The sequence below is a fragment of the Artemia franciscana genome, chromosome 17, assembly GCF_032884065.1.
Source record: "Artemia franciscana chromosome 17, ASM3288406v1, whole genome shotgun sequence".
Classification (NCBI taxonomy): domain Eukaryota; kingdom Metazoa; phylum Arthropoda; class Branchiopoda; order Anostraca; family Artemiidae; genus Artemia; species Artemia franciscana.
In genome coordinates, this window is record NC_088879.1 from 31530541 (window position 1) to 31552174 (window position 21634).

Consider the following 21634-nt stretch of genomic DNA (forward strand, 5'->3'; position numbering starts at 1 on the left):
GGTTTTTACCTTTATTTTAGCTTATTTTTCAGTTTTTTCCTTTTTTTTAGTTTTTTTTTTATTTTTTATTTTTTTAGTTTTTTACCTTTTTTTAGTTTTTTTAGTTTTTTTAGTTTTTTAGCTTTTTTACTTTTTTTATTAGTTTTTAGTTTTTTTTGTAGTTTTTGCCTTTTTTTAGTTTTTTCAGTTTTTTTTTAGTTTTTTATTGGTTTTTACTTTTATTTAGCTTATTTTTCAGTTTTTTCCTTTTTTAGTTTTTTTTAGTTTTTAGTTTTTTTAGTTTTTTACCTTTTTTTAGTTTTTTTAGTTTTTTTAGTTTTTTAGCTTTTTTATTTTTTTATTAGTTTTAGTTTTTTTTTGTAGTTTTTGCCTTTTTTTAGTTTTTTTTAGTTTTTTAGCTTTTTTATTAGTTTTTAGTTTTTTTTGTAGTTTTTGCCTTTTTTTAGTTTTTTTAGTTTTTTAGCTTTTTTATTTTTTTTTATTAGTTTTTAGTTTTTTTTGTAGTTAGTTTTTTTAGTTTTTTACCTTTTTTTAGTTTTTTTAGTTTTTTTAGTTTTTCAGCTTTTTTATTTTTTTTTATTAGTTTTTAGTTTTTTTTGTAGTTTTCTCCTTTTTTTAGTTTTTTTAGTTTTTTAGCTTTTTTATTAGTTTTTAGTTTTTTTTGTAGTTTTTGCCTTTTTTTAGTTTTTTTAGTTTTTTAGCTTTTTTATTTTTTTTTATTAGTTTTTAGTTTTTTTTGTAGTTTTTGCCTTTTTTTAGTTTTTTCAGTTTTGATGTCACCTGATCCAGTTTTTTCAGGTGACGTCACCTGATCCACAGATCCACACACAGACAACTTATTTTTATATATATAGATAGATATATATATATATATATTTAACTACGTAAAACTTGCGAATATACAACATTCTTTGCTGTCCTATTGTCTGTCCATATAAATAGATTTTCAGGTTTACCAACTCTTGAACATGCAACATAATAATTGTCCATGGGAAAACAATCCGTATTCATATCTATACCGCATTTTTCTAACGATTGCCCTTGAGCTTTGTTGATGGTGATTGCTAATCGAAAATTCCCTGTGTCCCCGTCGTCATCTATATATCCCCCTGTGCCCCCGGCGTCCCCGTTGGAGTTGTGTCCCTGTGTCCAGGTCGTCATTTATATTCCCTGTGTCCCGGTCGTCATTTGTGTCCGGTATCCCAGTCTGTAATTTCTCTTAGAGTGTCCTGGTCGTCATTTATATAGATATATAGATACAGTTTCATTTCAGTTTTTTTTTCTTTTTTAGTTTTTTCTTTTCTTATTTTTTTCTTTTTAGTTTTTCTTTTTTAAGTTTCTTCTTTTTATTGATAATAAACCTCAAATTTTGGGTATCTGTTTTAAGGTTTTCGAATTACCTTAATCTTTTGTCAAAATATATTGAAATATTTGTGGAATTCCCAGTTTTTTTTAGTTTTTTCTTTTTTTTTAGCTGTTTAGGTTTTTTTTAGTTTTTTTTTCTTTTTAGTTTTTTACCTTTTTATTTTTTATTTTTTTTACATTTTTTCTTTTTAAGTTTTTTTCTTTTTTAATTTTTTATTTAGTTTTTTTTAGTTTTTTCTTTTTAGTTTTGTTTTTAGTTTTTTACCATTTTTGTTTTTTCGAATTACTTTAATCTATTGTCAAAATATTTCGAAATATTTATGCAATTTCCAGTTTTTACATTCTAGTTTGTTTTCTTTTATATATATAGAAGATATAATCTGGCGTAACGGACAGACAACTTATTTTTAAATATATTGTCAAAATATATTGAAACATTTGTGCAATTCCCAGTTTTTTTAGTTTTTTCTTTTTTTTTAGTTTTTTAGCTTTTTAGTTTTTTTTTAGTTTTTTATCTTTTTAATTTTTGATGTTTTTTCTTTTTAGGTTTTTTCTTTTTTTTATTTTTTCAATTTTTAATTTTTTTTTTTTAGTTTTTTCTTTTTAGTTTTTTTTTTTAGTTTTTTACCATTTTTCTTTTATCGAATTACTTTAATCTATTGTCAAAATATTTCGAAATATTTATGCAATTTCCAGTTTTTACATTCTAGTTTGTTTTCTTTTATATATATAGAAAATATAATCTGGCGTAACGGACAGACAACTTATTTTTATATATATAGATATATATATATATATATATATATATATATATATATATATATATATATATATATATATATATATATATATATATATATATATATATATATATATATATATATATATATATATATATATATATATATATATATACCTATTCACAGCTGGGACACAGGGACACAAATACAATGTATATATATATATATATATATATATATATATATACTAGCTGTTGGGGTGGCGCTTCGCGCCACCCCAACACCTAGTTGGTGGGGGCGCTTCGCGCCCCCCCCAAGCCCCCCCGCGCGCGTAAGTCGTTACGCGCCATAATAGTTACGCGCCATTGTAGTTGTGTCCCTATGTCCCACCTGTGAATATAGATAGATATATATATATATGGTTTTAACTACGTAAAACTTGCGAATATACAACATTCTTTGCTGTCCCATTGTCTTTGCATATAAATAGATTGTCAGGTTTACCGACTCTTGAACATGCAACATATAATGGTCCATGGGAAAACAATCTGTATTCAGATCTATACCTCATGATTCTAATGATTGCCCTTGAGCTTTGTTGATGGTGATTGCTAATCGACCATTCCCTGTCCCGGTGTCCCGGTCGTCATTTACATCCCCCTATTTCCTCCGGTACCTTCTTTTTAGTTTTGTTAATTTTTTTTTTACTTATGTCCTGGTCGTCATTTATACTCCCTGTGTCCCGGTGCTTTGTTGATTGCTAATCGAACATTCCTTTTGTCCTGGTCGCTTTCTCTTTGAGTGTCGTCATTTATTTTTTTCTTTTTTAGTTCTTTTAGTTTTTACCTTTTTTAGTTTTTTTTAGTTTTTTAGATGAAAATTTTTTTTAGTTTTTTCCTTTTTTTCTTTTTAGTTTTTATTGGTTTTTACCTTTATGTTAGCTTATTTTTCAGTTTTTTCCTTTTTTTTTAGTTTTTTTTATTTTTATTTTTTTTAGTTTTTTACCTTTTTTTAGTTTTTTTAGTTTTTTTAGTTTTTTTAGTTTTTTAGCTTTTTTACTTTTTTTATTAGTTTTTAGTTTTTTTGTAGTTTTTGCCTTTTTTAGTTTTTTCAGTTTTTTTTTTTTAGTTTTTTATTGGTTTTTACCTTTATTTTAGCTTATTTTTCAGTTTTTTCCTTTTTTTAGTTTTTTTTAGTTTTTAGTTTTTTTAGTTTTTTACCTTTTTTTAGTTTTTTTAGTTTTTTTAGTTTTTTAGCTTTTTTATTTTTTTATTAGTTTTTAGTTTTTTTTGTAGTTTTTGCCTTTTTTTTAGTTTTTTTAGTTTTTTAGCTTTTTTATTAGTTTTTAGTTTTTTTTTGTAGTTTTTGCCTTTTTTTAGTTTGACAACTTATTTTTATATATATAGATAGTTTTTTTTTTTTACTTATGTCCTGGTCGTCATTTATACTCCCTGTGTCCCGGTGCTTTGTTGATTGCTAATCGAACATTCCTTTTGTCCTGGTCGCTTTCTCTTTGAGTGTCGTCATTTATTAGTTTTTTCCTTTTTTTCTTTTTAGTTTTTTATTGGTTTTTACCTTTATTTTAGCTTATTTTTCAGTTTTTTCCTTTTTTTTAGTTTTTTTTTATTTTTTATTTTTTTAGTTTTTTACCTTTTTTTAGTTTTTTTAGTTTTTTTAGTTTTTTAGCTTTTTTACTTTTTTTATTAGTTTTTAGTTTTTTTTGTAGTTTTTGCCTTTTTTTAGTTTTTTCAGTTTTTTTTTAGTTTTTTATTGGTTTTTACCTTTATAGTTTTTTTAGTTTTTTAGCTTTTTATTTTTTTTATTAGTTTTTAGTTTTTTTTGTAGTTTTTGCCTTTTTTTAGTTTTTTCAGTTTTGACGTCACCTGATCCAGTTTTTTCAGGTGACGTCACCTGACCCATCCATACATCCACAGACAGACAACTTATTTTTATATATATAGATATATATATATATATATATATATATATATATATATATATATATATATATATATATATATATATATATATATATATATATATATATATATATATATATATATATATATATATATATATATATATATATATATATATATAAAAGTTGTATGTGTGTTATGTCTGTCAAGTGACGTCATGTCTGTGTGTCTTTGGAAAAGGGTCACATAGGTAAGTGTGAAAAGCATAATAACAATAACGTTTTGTTTTGATTCAATTAATCTATAGATATAAAAATAAGTTGTTTGTCTGTGTATCTGTCTACTGACGTCATGTTTGTGTGTCGACTGACGTCATGTTTGTCAACTGACGTATCTATATATATAAAAATAGATAAGTTGTCTGTGTGCCTGTCGAGTGACGTCATGTTTGTGTGTCGACTGACGTCATGTTTGTCGACTGACGTCATTATAAGGATTGAGCTGTATGCGTCATGAAGTTGTTTGTCGACTGACGTCATGTTTGTCAACTGATGAAATTACAGACCGGGGCACAAATAACGACCGGGACACATGGGAATATAAATGACGACCGGGAACCTCAAAGAGAAATTACAGACTGGGACACCGGGACACAGGGAATATAAAAGACGACCGGGACACAGGGACACAACTACAACAGGGACGCCGGGGGCACAGGGAAGATATATAAATGACGACCGGGACCCATGGATTGTTCGAAGAGAAATTACAGACCGGGACACAAATGACGACCGGGACACCGGGACACAGGGAATATAAATGACGACCGGGACACTCAAAGAGAAATTACAAACTGGGACACCGGGACACAAATGATGACCGGGACACAAGGAATATAAATGACGACCGGGACACAGGTACACATCATTAGAATAATGAGGTATAGATCTGAATACAGATTGTTTTTCCCATGGACAATTATATGTTGCATGTTCAAGAGTCAGTAAACCTGACAATCTATTTATATGCACAGACAATGGGACAGCGAAGAATGTTGTATATTCGCAAGTTTTACGCAATTAAAAACACACACACACATATTCGCGCCACCCCAACACCTAGTTGGTGGGGGCGCTTCGCGCCCCCCCCCAAGCCCCCCCCCGCGCGCGTAAGTCGTTACGCGCCATATTAGTTACGCGCCATTGTAGTTGTCTCCCTATGTCCAACCTGTGAATATAGATATATATATATATATATATATATATATATATATATATATATATATATATATATATATATATATATATATATATATATATATATATATATATATATATATATATATATATATATATATATATATATATATATATATATCTATATATATAAAAATAAGTTGTCTGTGTGTGGATCTGTGGATGGATCAGGTGACGTCATGTTTGTCCGCATATGACGTCTGAATTATTTCACACTAATACAAAATAAGAAAAAAAACTAAAAAAGGTAAAAACTACAAAAAAAACTAAAAAGAAAAAAAAACTAAAAAAGCTAAAAAACTAAAAAAAAATAAAAAAAGGTAAAAAACTAAAAACTAAAAAAAACTGAAAAAACTAAAAAAAGGCAAAAACTACAAAAAAAACTAAAAACTAATAAAAAAACTAAAAATCTAAAAAACTAAAAAAACTAAAAAAAGGTAAAAAACTAAAAAAAAACTAAAAACTAAAAAAGAAAAAAACTAAAAAAAGGAAAAGACTGAAAAATAAAAGAGAAAAAGAAAACTAAAAAAATATGAATAAAAATACAAAAAAATAAAAAAGATAAAAACTACAAAAAAACTAAAAAGAAAAAACGAAAAAAAACTAAAAAAGCTAAAAAAATAAAAGAAGCAAAAATCTAAAGAAGGTAAAAACTACAAAAAAAAAGAAAACAAAATAAAAAAATCTAAAAAAGCTTAAAAACTAAAAAAAAACTAAAAAAGATAAAAAACTAAAAAAGAAAAAACCATAAAATAAACTAAAAACTAATAAAAGAAAATAAAAAAAGCTAAAAAACTAAAAAAACTAAAAAAAACTAAAAAAGGTAAAAACTAAAAGAACTAAAAAAGAAAAAAAACTAAAATAAGGAAAAAACTGAAAAATAAAGGAGAAAAAGAAAACTAAAAAAATATAAATAAAAATAAAAAAACTAAAAAGATAAAAACTTCAAAAAAAACTAAAAAGAAAAAAGAAAAAAACTAAAAAACCTAAAAAAAGGTAAAAACCAATAAAAAAAAACTAAAAACAAAAAAAGGGAAAAAATTAAAAATTTATTTCATCATAAGTTTTCAACTGACGAAATTACAGACCGGGACATCGGGACACAAATGACGACCGGGACACCGGCACATAGGGAATATGATATATATATATATATATATATATATATATATATATATATATATATATATATATATATATATATATATATGGTTTTAACTACGTAAAACTTGCGAATATACAACATTCTTTGCTGTCCCATTGTCTTTGCATATAAATAGATTGTCAGGTTTACCGACTCTTGAACATGCAACATATAATGGTCCATGGGAAAACAATCTGTATTCAGATCTATACCTCATGATTCTAATGATTGCCCTTGAGCTTTGTTGATGGTGATTGCTAATCGACCATTCCCTGTCCCGGTCGTCATTTATATCCCCCTGTTTCCCCCGGTGTCCCCGTTGTAGTTGTGTCCCTGTGTCCCGGTCGTCATTTATATTCCCTGTGTCCCGGTCGTCATTTGTATCCCGGTGTACCGGTCTGTATATACATTCGTTTTTTAGTTTTGTTTTTCTCCTTTATTTTTTTCCTTTTTTTTCTTTTTTAGTTTATTTAGATTTTTAGATTTTTTAGTTTTTTTATTAGTTTTTAGTTTTTTTTTCTTTTTAGTTTTTTTGTAGTTTTTACCTTCTTTTTAGTTTTGTTAGTTTTTTTTTTACTTATGTCCTGGTCGTGATTTATACTCCCTGTGTCCCGGTGCTTTGTTGATTGCTAATCGAACATTCCTTTTGTCCTGGTCGCTTTCTCTTTGAGTGTCGTCATTTATTTTTTTCTTTTTTAGTTCTTTTAGTTTTTACCTTTTTTAGTTTTTTTTAGTTTTTTAGATGAAAATTTTTTTTAGTTTTTTCCTTTTTTTCTTTTTAGTTTTTTATTGGTTTTTACCTTTATTTTAGCTTATTTTTCAGTTTTTTCCTTTTTTTTAGTTTTTTTTTATTTTTTTTTTTTTAGTTTTTTACCTTTTTTTAGTTTTTTTAGTTTTTTTAGTTTTTTTAGTTTTTTAGCTTTTTTACTTTTTTTATTAGTTTTTAGTTTTTTTGTAGTTTTTGCCTTTTTTTAGTTTTTTCAGTTTTTTTTTTAGTTTTTTATTGGTTTTTACCTTTATTTTAGCTTATTTTTCAGTTTTTTCCTTTTTTTTAGTTTTTAGTTTTTTTAGTTTTTTTAGTTTTTTAGCTTTTTTATTTTTTTTATTAGTTTTTAGTTTTTTTTGTAGTTTTTGCCTTTTTTTTAGTTTTTTTAGTTTTTTAGCTTTTTTATTAGTTTTTAGTTTTTTTTGTAGTTTTTGCCTTTTTTTATTTTTTTAGTTTTTTAGCTTTTTTATTTTTTTTATTAGTTTTTAGTTTTTTTTGTAGTTTTTGCCTTTGTTTTTACCTTTTTTAGTTTTTTTTAGTTTTTTAGATGAAAATTTTTTTTAGTTTTTTCCTTTTTTTCTTTTTAGTTTTTTATTGGTTTTTACCTTTATTTTAGCTTATTTTTCAGTTTTTTCCTTTTTTTTAGTTTTTTTTTATTTTTTATTTTTTTTAGTTTTTTACCTTTTTTTAGTTTTTTTAGTTTTTTAGTTTTTTAGCTTTTTTACTTTTTTTTATTAGTTTTTAGTTTTTTTTGTAGTTTTTGCCTTTTTTTAGTTTTTTCAGTTTTTTTTTTAGTTTTTTATTGGTTTTTACCTTTATTTTAGCTTATTTTTCAGTTTTTTCCTTTTTTTTAGTTTTTTTTTAGTTTTTAGTTTTTTTTTAGTTTTTTACCTTTTTTTAGTTTTTTTAGTTTTTTTAGTTTTTTAGCTTTTTTATTTTTTTTATTAGTTTTTAGTTTTTTTTGTAGTTGTTGCCTTTTTTTAGTTTTTTTAGTTTTTTAGCTTTTTTATTAGTTTTTAGTTTTTTTGTAGTTTTTGCCTTTTTTTAGTTTTTTTAGTTTTTTAGCTTTTTTATTTTTTTTATTCGTTTTTAGTTTTTTTTGTAGTTTTTGCCTTTTTTTAGTTTTTTCAGTTTTGACGTCACCTGATCCAGTTTTTTCAGGTGACGTCACCTGATCCATCCACAGATCCACACACAGACAACTTATTTTTATATATATAGATATAATCTGGCGTAACGGACAGACAACTTATTTTTATATATATATATATATATATATATATATATATATATATATATATATATATATATATATATATATATATATATATATATATATATATCTATATATATAAAAATAAGTTGTCTGTGGATCTGTGGATGGATCAGGTGACGTCACCTGAAAAAACTGGATCAGGTGACGTCAAAACTGAAAAAACTAAAAAAAGGCAAAAACTACAAAAAAAACTAAAAACTAATAAAAAAAATAAAAAGCTAAAAAACTAAAAAAACTAAAAAAAGGCAAAAACTACAAAAAAAACTAAAAACTAATAAAAAAGCTAAAAAACTAAAAAAAACTAAAAAAAGGCAAAAACTACAAAAAAAACTAAAAACTAATAAAAAAAATAAAAAGCTAAAAAACTAAAAAAACTAAAAAAACTAAAAAAGGTAAAAAACTAAAAAAACTAAAAACTAAAAAAAACTAAAAAAAAAGGAAAAAACTGAAAAATAAGCTAAAATAAAGGTAAAAACCAATAAAAAACTAAAAAAAAAACTGAAAAAACTAAAAAAAGGCAAAAACTACAAAAAAAAACTAAAAACTAATAAAAAAAGTAAAAAAGCTAAAAAACTAAAAAAACTAAAAAAACTAAAAAAAGGTAAAAAACTAAAAAAAAATAAAAAATAAAAAAAAAATAAAAAAAAGGAAAAAACTGAAAAATAAGCTAAAATAAAGGTAAAAACCAATAAAAAACTAAAAAGAAAAAAAAGAAAAAACTAAAAAAAATTTTCATCTAAAAAACTAAAAAAAACTAAAAAAGGTAAAAACTAAAAGAACTAAAAAAGAAAAAAATAAATGACGAAACTCAAAGAGAAAGCGACCAGGACAAAAGGAATGTTCGATTAGCAATCAACAAAGCACCGGGACACAGGGAGTATAAATGACGACCAGGACATAAGTAAAAAAAAAAAACTATCTATATATATAAAAATAAGTTGTCTGTGGATCTGTGGATCGTGGATCAGGTGACGTCACCTGAAAAAACTGGATCAGGTGACGTCAAAACTGAAAAAACTAAAAAAAGGCAAAAACTACAAAAAAAACTAAAAACTAATAAAAAAAATAAAAAAGCTAATGTAAGTTTTACGTAGTTAAAAATAATCACCTTGCATAGATGTTGCTGGGGTGCGTAGCGCTAAAGCAACGCTTGGCAGGGATGTTACAACCTGTTACAATCATCCCCGAAAAAAGCATGCAGTGTAGCGAAAGGTTGGACAAAGTTTCATCTTGAAACCGTCGATCGTTCTTGACTAGGTTACAGCTCTCATACCAGCCATGGTTACCAGAAACAACTACAAGAGAGCACTCGAAAAGTTAGGGAAATCAGCTGAATATTAAATGCTAGGCATTCCTATGGCCACAAAATCTGAGTTTGCTGTCAGCTATTAAACCAAGGGAGCGCTTCCATTTCTCTTTCATTTTTTAAAGAATATGTTTTATCAGGCAGCATCACATAGATGAATTTTAGCCTTAAAGATGACATGATCTATGCTGTGAAAAATTGCACAAGACTCAATGTTCGAGGCGCAGTCGAAATCTTATAAAAGTACAAGCTACCAAGTAAGACAATCTCAAAAACGTTGGCCAAAAATCAAAAACGACATTAAAACAGAAGAAAATCTAGTTCTGAGGGACAAAATAATAAAAAGAAGAAAAAATTAGTTTGCTCGATGAAAAAACGGCTCAACTCAACCATTTGGTGCAAAACAGCACATATCTGTTAAAAGACAACATAATTGACATAATAGCAGGTCATATGTCTACATATACCCTAGCTTAGTGCCCCACCAACTAGGTGTTGGGGTGGAAGTTGTCTGTCTGTCTGTGGATGGATCAGGTGACGTCACCTGAAAAAACTGGATCAGGTGACGTCAAAACTGAAAAAAACTAAAAAAAGGCAAAAACTAAAAAAAAAACTAAAAACTAATAAAAAAAATAAAAAAGCTAAAAAACTAAAAAAACTAAAAAAAGGCAAAAACTACAAAAAAAACTAAAAACTAATAAAAAAGCTAAAAAACTAAAAAAACTAAAAAAAGGCAAAAACTACAAAAAAAACTAAAAACTAATAAAAAAAATAAAAAAGCTAAAAAACTAAAAAAACTAAAAAAACTAAAAAAAGGTAAAAAACTAAAAAAACTAAAAACTAAAAAAAACTAAAAAAAAAAGGAAAAAACTGAAAAATAAGCTAAAATAAAGGTAAAAACCAATAAAAAACTAAAAAAAAAACTGAAAAAACTAACAAAAGGCAAAAACTACAAAAAAAAACTAAAAACTAATAAAAAAAGTAAAAAAGCTAAAAAACTAAAAAAACTAAAAAAACTAAAAAAAGGTAAAAAACTAAAAAAAAATAAAAAATAAAAAAAAACTAAAAAAAAGGAAAAAACTGAAAAATAAGCTAAAATAAAGGTAAAAACCAATAAAAACCTAAAAAGAAAAAAAGGAAAAAACTAAAAAAAATTTTCATCTAAAAAACTAAAAAAAACTAAAAAAGGTAAAAACTAAAAGAACTAAAAAAGAAAAAAATAAATGACGAAACTCAAAGAGAAAGCGACCAGGACAAAAGGAATGTTCGATTAGCAATCAACAAAGCACCGGGACACAGGGAGTATAAATGACGACCAGGACATAAGTAAAAAAAAAACTATCTATATATATAAAAATAAGTTGTCTGTGGATCTGTGGATCGTGGATCAGGTGACGTCACCTGAAAAAACTGGATCAGGTGACGTCAAAACTGAAAAAACTAAAAAAAGGCAAAAACTACAAAAAAAACTAAAAACTAATAAAAAAAATAAAAAAGCTAAAAAACTAAAAAAACTAAAAAAAGGCAAAAACTAAAAAAAAAACTAAAAACTAATAAAAAAGCTAAAAAACTAAAAAAACTAAAAAAAAGGCAAAAACTACAAAAAAAACTAAAAACTAATAAAAAAAATAAAAAAGCTAAAAAACTTAAAAAAATAAGCTAACATAAAGGTAAAAACCAATAAAAAACTAAAAAGAAAAAAAGGAAAAAACTAAAAAAAATTTTCATCTAAAAAACTAAAAAAAACTAAAAAAGGTAAAAACTAAAAGAACTAAAAAAGAAAAAAATAAATGACGACACTCAAAGAGAAAGCGACCAGGACAAAAGGAATGTTCGATTAGCAATCAACAAAGCACCGGGACACAGGGAGTATAAATGACGACCAGGACATAAGTAAAAAAAAAAAATTAACAAAACTAAAAAGAAGGTAAAAACTACAAAAAAACTAAAAAGAAAAAAAAACTAAAAACTAATAAAAAAACTAAAAAATCTAAAAATCTAAATAAACTAAAAAAGAAAAAAAAGGAAAAAAATAAAGGAGAAAAACAAAACTAAAAAACGAATGTATATACAGACCGGTACACCGGGATACAAATGACGACCGGGACACAGGGAATATAAATGACGACCGGGACACAGGGACACAACTACAACGGGGACACCGGGGGAAACAGGGGGATATAAATGACGACCGGGACAAAAAAACTAAAAAGAAAAAAAAACTAATAAAAAAACTAAAAAATCTAAAAATCTAAATAAGCTAAAAAAGAAAAAAAAAGTAAAAAAAATAAAGGAGAAAAACAAAACTAAAAAACGAATGTATATACAGACCGGGACACCGGGATACAAATGACGACCGGGACACAGGGAATATAAATGACGACCGGGACACAGGGACACAACTACAACGGGGACACCGGGGGAAACAGGGGGATGTAAATGACGACCGGGACACCGGGACAGGGAATGGTCGATTAGCAATCACCATCAACAAAGCTCAAGGGCAATCATTAGAATCATGAGGTATAGATCTGAATACAGATTGTTTTCCCATGGACCATTATATGTTGCATGTTCAAGAGTCGGTAAACCTGACAATCTATTTATATGCAAAGACAATGGGACAGCAAAGAATGTTGTATATTCGCAAGTTTTACGTAGTTAAAACCATATATATATATATATATATATATATATATATATATATATATATATATATATATATATATCTATATTCACAGGTGGGACATAGGGACACAACTACAATGGCGCGTAACTATTATGGCGCGTAACGACTTACGCGCGCGGGGGGGCTTGGGGGGGCGCGAAGCGCCCCCACCAACTAGGTGTTGGGGTGGCGCGAAGCGCCACCCCAACAGCTAGTATATATATAAAAATAAGTTGTTTGTGTGTCTGTCGACTGACGTCATGTTTGTGTGTCGACTAACGTCATGTTTGTCGACAGACGTCACTATAAGGATTGAGCTGTATGTCGTCATGAAGTTGTTTGTCGACTGACGTCATGTTTGTTAACTGATGAAATTACAGACCGGGGCACAGGGAATACAAATGACGACCGGGACACTGAAAGAGAAATTACAGACTGGGACACCGGGACACAGGGAATATAAATGACGACCGGGACACAGGAACACAACTACAACGATGACACCGGGGTGACAGGGAGATATATAAATGACAACCGGGACACAGGGTATATAAATGATGACCGGGACACTCAAAGAGAAATCACAGACTGGGACACCGGGACACAAATTACGACCGGGAAACAAATGACGACCAGGACACAGGGAATATGAATAACGGCCGGGATACAGGGACACAACTACAACGGGGACGCCGGGGGGCACAGGGGGGTATATAAATGACGACGGGGACACAGGGAATGTTCGATTAGCAATCACCATCAACAAAGCTCAAGGTCAGTCATTAGAAGAACGAGGTATAGATCTGAATACGGACTGTTTTTCCCATGGCAATTATATGTTGCATGTTCAAGAGTCAGTAAACCTGACAATCTATTTATATGCACAGACAATGGGAATGCGAAGAATGTTGTATATTCGCAAGTTTTACATTGTTAATTCCGTAGTTAATTTCCACTTTATTTCGTTTTTTTTCGAGAACAAGAACAAGAACGTATTTTCAAAATCTAAACGGGACAGATGAAGAATTTACTGAGTAAAAGTCAACTATAAGCTAAAGTTACAAGAAGGAGGGGGTAAAACAGGCCGAAATCTTAGAATCTCATTTTTTTTTATTGGTCAACTTGTGCTTTGCCACTGAATAACGCAATCTAAGGTTATTTCTTTTTTATTAGATAAATCTCATTGGACCTTGTGATTTATTTTGTTGGCTGAAAACTGGATTCACCAAATGGTGAATCCAGAATATGAAGAAGGACAGACTTGTTTTAATTTTTTTTTTGCTTTAGCCCTAGATTTAAATTTTTGTAGTTTTATCTGGGTAGGCAAAAGATTGGCTAGAGGAACTAATTATAACGTACAAAAAGTATCTAATGACGAACAAAAGCAGGGCAGTTATGTATTTAAAAAAAAAAATCAGGAATTAATGCTTAAATGCAAAAATCGTCAATTTTAAAAAGTGAGTAAATATTTATGTCTTACAAATAATTATTTCCGAATAAAGTCTTTACTTTAGTATTATCAGCAAATAAATTTGGATGATTTGAACATGATGCTTGGTTTTATAACTTTAAAACAGTAAGAAAGAGTCTACTCAAAGTATATTATCACAATGAGTTATGAACATGATCCTCCAAATTATGATGAAGCCACTAGTCCTCCATGCTATGAGGAAGCAACAGAGCATACACTCATTGATACCAACAAAGTCGAACAGAGTCGCAATTCTGATTTAAAGACATTATTACGAAGGTATATGATTTTCCTACTTATTCCCATTACAATTGGTATAATCGTTTACTTGTATTATGCTGCAGTGGACTTAAATAGACTTGTAGCCGAAAAAGAAAGGATGAATGTTACCCAAGTTTTTGAAAAAGAAGGGATGAAAGTTAATCCTGATGTTAATCCTTATGATGGTAAAATCCCTTATGGAAATGATATTATTGGTTATTATGCTGCAGTGGACTTAAATAGACTTGTAGCCGAAAAATAAAGGATGAATGTTACCCAAGTTTTTGAAAAAGAAGGGATGAAAGTTAATCCTGATGTTAATCCTTATGATGGTAAAATCCCTTATGGAAATGATATTGTTGGTTATTCTGGTTATTGAAATCTTTATGATGATTGAAATCATAGAAACTTGATTGGGCCTATCACGCTCTCTGTTCGACTTGCAACTATCTGATTTACCGACTGTCCGAATTGCAGCCCCCCTCCCCAGATTTTGCAAAATACTTTGTGTTTCCACCCGCTGATTTGTGTGGATTTGAGCCAATAAGATTATTCGCATCCTCTTTCGGGGACGACGTGCTTCTCGCTTATACTCAGATGGAGACCAAAGAAGCACAACATTTAGAATTTTTTTATCTTAAGAAGTAACGACGCTTCTTCACTACTATGGCCCCTGCGTTGGCCATGCAGTGTATTCCTGCAGCGTGATTCGATTTCTGGGTCCCGTATTACCAAGCTAAGGTCAAATTCACTGCGCCACCACAGGACACAACATTTAGAATCTGTCATCTTTTAATTGTAAAAGGTAGCCTAGTCGTCTTAGTCTTACGTAAACTATAGCCGAAGAAAGCGGGATTTTTCCTGATTTTCTTAGAAGCACATTTTTCTTACAATTTACTGTTTAATATAAGGTCAATCCAACTTAATACCGACGATCTGAGACAATTTGTTTGAAGGACTTTTAACAAATTGTCCTTAAACTTTCGAATCTCCCACGATTTAGATTCGTACTTGTCAATACCACGGGTTTCCATATTCTAATCTTAGTTCGAAAGCTTATTTTCTTATTTTTCCATGCATTTTTCACAATATAGTTTAGAATAATTAAAATAAATTAGCTTTTCTCTAATTAGTTAATTCAATTTACGATTTTGGAATTTTGTTAATTATCCAAGAAAATCATGAACATTTCAATGAATCTGTTTTAGGATCGAAGCGACTTAATGGATCAGCTGACTAGGTCAGAGGAAGACAAACAAACTTTGACAAAGTCACTTTTTGAAGCTGAGTACGAGGCGGAGAGATTAAGAACCATAGAAGAAACTGAGGTCTGTGCTCCGAACTATGGCTGCATTACACACTATGGTACGAATTAATTTCGTCGCTTTCATCATTTTTAGTTCAAATATAGTGTTTAAAACAGAGCTAGCCTTTTAAATAAAGAGGTCAAAGAAAACTTCAGATTTTAATAATTAAACATCGGATAAACTTGAGATTTTATAAGTAAATATGCAGAGGCAGTTTTAAGGGGGAGGAGAGAGGGTGGACTTTTCCAGGGCTCAGAAATTTTAGGGTGCAAAATTTCAAATAATCGGTTTGACAGTTATAAAAATTTACAGTTTTTGAAATTTTATTTTTGATAAATTAAATTAGAAGGCGCAGGTAATAAATGAAAATAATTAATAAACCCTTAATTAAATAATAAAATAAGGATACAAAATAATTATGTAATAATATTTAAAATAAAACAATTAATAATAATTAAATAGTTTCAACAATAAATAAATAAATAATTAATTAGTATATTGAAAACAATTTTCTTAGTAAATGAAAATTTTATTAAAATTTAGCCTGACAAATTTGCCGAAGACAAGGGTGTGCTAATCAAGAGTCCTCCGCAGCTGCAAGAGAGGCCAGAACCGCCACTGAATGTTGAGGCCTGTTGAAAGCAACAACAAAAGAAAGAGAGAGAAAAAAACAGAATAAAGATTAGAAACTGGAGAAATAAAAAGAAAAAAACAAATAGTATAGCATCTATTGTTAAGTTAAGTAAATTACGTTTGTTTTGAGTTTTAATTATTGTTTTAAATTTTGTCAGTTTTTTAGTCTGTCACTTTTCATGGCCACTATTGTCCTTTCCCACTCACAAACCTGATTTTTGAAAAAAAAAAAATTAAGAGTTATTAGTAGAACAAAGAATTCTAAGAAATGAGCTTATAAAAATTCATTGTCGAACTTCAAACGGTGGTACAGCAAGATTTATAAGTCCTAAAAAGTCTTCAAAAAATACAAGTTCTTAAAAGATTTATAAGTTCTATCTTAAGTCTTATATTATAAAGATCTATAAGTCCACTATTCAAAATCCACGAACCGACAAATTCCGCTATCCAGATTTACACATTTTTCAGCGATCAAATTCAGAGCGCGGTTCATGGATTAATGACCTAGATTGTAATAGGAAGGTCATATTCTTGACCTAGATCAGTAGAACCACGAATTTACAGTCCATATTATGAACTTACAGTAGTCGGTAGAAGTGGCCTTTCTAATATTAAGTTATCTCGGATTTTTTTTTCTTTTTTTAGTCTTCAGTTTCTTTTGGTTTTAGTTTTTTATCTTTGGTTTTTAGTTTGTTGCCTTTGAGACTACTATTGACCATTAGAGATAATTTTTTTTTGTTTCATGCCCAGAATCTGTCAACAATTTTCAACAGAAATGTTTTGAATTCTTTGAACTTTTAATAAAAGAATTAACGTTTCGTTAGCTTTTGTTTCTAAAATTTCGGTTTCAAATTCGTTTGTTAAGATTTTTCTGTCAGCTCGTGTGAATACAATTGTTAAGAAAAGTGTTTTCAACAATTTTTTTCTAAGACGGCAAAAATTGAACAAAGAGTATGGGAAATTTATGAGAGTAGGAACTGGCCCCTATGTCAAACAAAAACACAAAAAAAAAATCCAGGTGACACTTTTTCGTGACACTTCATCATTTTTTTTTTCTGTATAAAATATGAGCAAACTTTCAGTGTTGGAGTAAGTGTTCGATTTCAGTTCTGACAGAGAAAATGATCTTATAGCTTCAAAGAATACCTAGTGCCGCCTAGCCCTAGATGGTGTTGATTTTTCGTCGACACTAGCACCAGTTCCCATTCTTATATATTACTCATTGTTTTTGGTACTAGATAGTTTTGCCTCAGTTTAGAAATTTACCATGTTAAATATTTACATACACATCTCCAGACAGATTCATAACCAAGGAATTGCGAAATTGATGTCTTCACACTCTTCAGAGGTGCGGAGCTGAAAAGCAAGCGGTTGAAAGATGCGCATATGCAAGATGGAGAGCACTTGTGTGCATCTCTTTGCAAGGAATATGTTTTTATTGTATTTTAAAGGCAAGCCTGAAGATTTACTTTAACTTCTTCCCCTCCCCCCTAGTCCGAAGTTAATTAAGCGACTAAAAGCGCAGTCACATCAAAAATCTAATTTCTAATCTTTGGAGTTGAATGCTTGCATTTTAGTCTCTGGACAGATACGAAACCAAGAGTTATGTAACTGTTTAAGAGATGGTCTTAAAAAGGAGATATTAAGTCATGTACATGTAATATAGAGAGTATGTAACTCCTTGCATGAAACATTTTTTTAATGACTGAAGTAAACTGAAACTTTAGTATGCCTCCCCTCCCTTTGCCTCCAAAAGCCGAAGTTCAGTTATGCTGGTGGATCTTAATCTAGGAACTGTTAGTATTGCTTTCATTACAGTAGAATAGAAAACATGCTATCTTTGACACTTAATGTCACTTGATCTGTTATTTGACATTATCTTTAACAATTAATATTTAATTTTAATGTCACTTGATAATTTATTATTTGATATTTAATCAAGTTAATATCAAGATAATATCAATTTTAATGTAACATTTAATGTCACTTGATAATGTCATTTGACATTATCTTTGACAATTAATATTTAATTTTCTTTATAGAGCCTTTCTCGACGTTCAGTTGGTCGAATCATAATTGAAGCTGTTGAAAGGAGCGTGGATCCTCAAACTAAGGAGTGCAATATCATCAAGTTTCTTGCCACCCTTCAGCAGTCCAGCTCTGAAATGGAGCGTCTGGGCACAGAGAGTCTTATCAATCTGGCGTTATCTGCAGTTCAATAGCAAACAAGAATGATAATTATAATTAAATAATATGTTTACAATTAATTGATTATAATCAATTATTTGATTCAGAATATTCACCTCCGAATCATTGTTTTACTATTATTCCAAGTCAGTTTATTGCTTAGTGTTGTTACTTTTTTATGTTCGAAATTCTAAATTTGATTTTTTTTTTATTCGACTCTTTTCGTATAATCTACTCTTAAAGAGAAATATTGATATCGCCCGAATTTTTTTTCAAACATTTCAAAGCATACCTAATAAATGAAATCACTGATATTAACTTAGAAAAATTTGACATAACTTGAATCTTTCTGGCATAACAATTAAAACGTTTAATTTCTTTATATACATGAGGTTTTTCTTTACCTAGAATAAGATTGACCAGGACTTGCCTTGACCAGGGCCATATAAGATTGACCATGCCAATGCCTTGTTGTTGTTTGGGGTTTGATGCGTTTGACCAACAAAACATGTGCTATTGAATTACTTGACCTATCTGAATTTCATACAATCCCAAGCTCGTTTGGGTATCATTACAAATAAGAGTCACTAAATTCATCTATGCATTACTTATCTGCTAGTTGTTTGAGGTTATTCTTCTTCAGCAGTCGCTTACCTTGAAAAAAAAACAAACAAGACAATGCATTTATTATTCACCATGTTGCCTTGTAAAAAATCAAATATAAAAGTCCCCTAAAAATTAAGCTTGGCCTATATTGAAGATTACATCAGTACGATCCATTATACATTTTGTTTTGATTTATAATTTAATTAAACAGTGCTCAGCTCACAGTACGGTGCTCAGTTAATGTGGAATTTTTCGACACGTACCATAACATATGTACCTAGTGCTATTTTGATGATAATGACGAAAAATAGCATGAATTTTTTAGTTTCAAAAATACTACTTTCAGAAAAGACGAACTGCTTCTAAGGTTACTATCTACTCACGCTTAACGTTATTTTTAACATATGCTATTTTGATTCCGGACACCTCATAAAGTTGCATTTTTGTAACTTTCGGAGAAAACTAATCTGATTTTCACATTAAAATTTCGAATCGTGAAAGTTGCTTGAATCTAGACTTGGTCAAGCTCATCTTCTTCATTTGAAGTTGCTGTTTAATCTTGTCTTTCTAATTTAACTTGTAATCTAGCCCATACATTTACAGTTTGGGTAGAGCTCAAGGTTACTCTTCAATTGTATACGCTAGCTGTTGACTTAGATGGCGTTTACTAAAATTTTCTTTGAATACATGGTAGCAAGGATTGCGACCTCTCAAAATTTCAGCTTAACTCAATCTCACGCAACAAGAATTTCTTTCAAGTAATCAGCTCATTTCAAACAACAATGAAAAAATTAAATTCTTTGAGATAGTTCATTTATTATGACAAAAGAAATGGGTAGTTGATAGGGTAGTGATAGGGAGTGGGTAACAACCCACCTTTCCAATCTTGGTGCAGAAATTTGACCAAGTGCGTAAAATGTTTCTTTAAAATGGTTACTTTTTTTGTAAAGCTTATTTCATTATTGATTTGTAGTATACCTTCCAATGGTATGCATTTATATTCATACCATTGAACCGTTTTCCTAGTACTTTATTTGATCCCTAATTTAGAACCGTTTGATGCATTCCAAATGTCTTTTACCCTTTTTATCACTTACACAAATAACTGCAAAGTTAACTTAACAGTAAAATTATTCTTACATGTCTTCAATGTCGCAAAAAACCATCCATGTACAGCTACGTGATCTTAAATAACATAAAAAAGAAGCACATATTTTCCTATCCTCCTTATTCTTTTCACAGTTTCACATTTCTCCTCAAATTTTGTTTTAGTTTGATTTGACTTAATCCTGTATGATTTAACATAATCCCTCGTCCCCCAGCATCAGTCAGCATCAGTGATACTGATACTACAACTACTATTACTACTGCTATTACTACTACTACTACTACAACTAATACTACTATAGTGATTTTGTATAGGGACTCCTAATGGGATGTGGCCTTGCCTTTCTAATTTAACTTGTAATCTAGCCCATACATTTACCTTTTAGGTAAAGCTCAAGGTTACTCTTCAATTGTATACGCTAGCTGTTGACTTAGATGGCGTTTACTGAAATTTTCTTTGAATACATTGTAGCAAGGATTGCGACCTCTCATATGAAAATTTCAGCTTAACTCAATCTTACGCAACAAGAAATTTCTTTCAAGTAATCAGCTCATTTCAAACAATAATAAAAAAAAAGTTAAATTCCTTGAGATAATTCATTTATTCTAACAAAAGAAATGGGTAGTTGATAGGGTTTGTAACAACCCACCTTTCCAATCTTGGTGCAGAAATTTGACCAAGTGCGTAAAATGTTTCTTTAAAATGGTTACTTTTTTTTGTAAAGCTTATTTCATTATTGATTTGTAGTATACCTTCCAATGGTATGCATTTATATTCATACTATTGAACCGTTTTCCTAGTACTTTATTTGATCCCTAATTTAGAAGCGTTTGATGCATTCCAAATGTCTTTTACCCTTTTTATCACTTACACAAATAACTGCAAAGTTAACTTAACAGTAAAATTATTCTTACGTGTCTTCAATGTCTCAAAAAACCATCCATGTACAGCTACGTGATCTTAAATAACATAAAAAAGAAGCACATATTTTTCTATCCTCCTTATTCTTTTCACAATTTCACATTTCTCCTCAAATTTTGTTTTAGTTTGATTTCACTTAATCCTGTATGATTTAACATATATCTCGTCCCCCTATATTGAAACAACACTGGTTTTGCATCTTCACGAAAGAAAATCGAGACAAATCTTTACCCGTGCCAGAAATTTTACCTCGGAAATCTTGCAATTTTTCCTAAGATTTCTTATGTTTTCCATAGAATTACCATTTTAGTGTTTTTTTTTCGAATTATACTCCAGCCCTCCTCCCCGCAGTTCCCAATGTTTCCGTCCCCAAAAAGTAATTGATGCTTTTACATTTCTTATTTAAATTGGGGTCTGTAACACTTTTGATTTAAAAATAAGCGTATAGAAAACCAGAAATGCCCCTCCTTCCCTAATTTCTAAGAAATACTCCTTTTGTATCTTCATGAAACAAAGTTAAGAAAAAGCCTTAGCATCCCCCGAAGTTTATACCTTGGAAATTTTGATGCTTTTTTTCTAAGTTTTCTCATGCCCTCCGCATAAGAGGGCTTTGGGTGTTTGTTTTCAAGCTGTGCTGAATCCTTCTTTCACCTAATTTTCAGTGCCTCCGTCCCAAAAGACAAATTGTCAATTTTTGGTT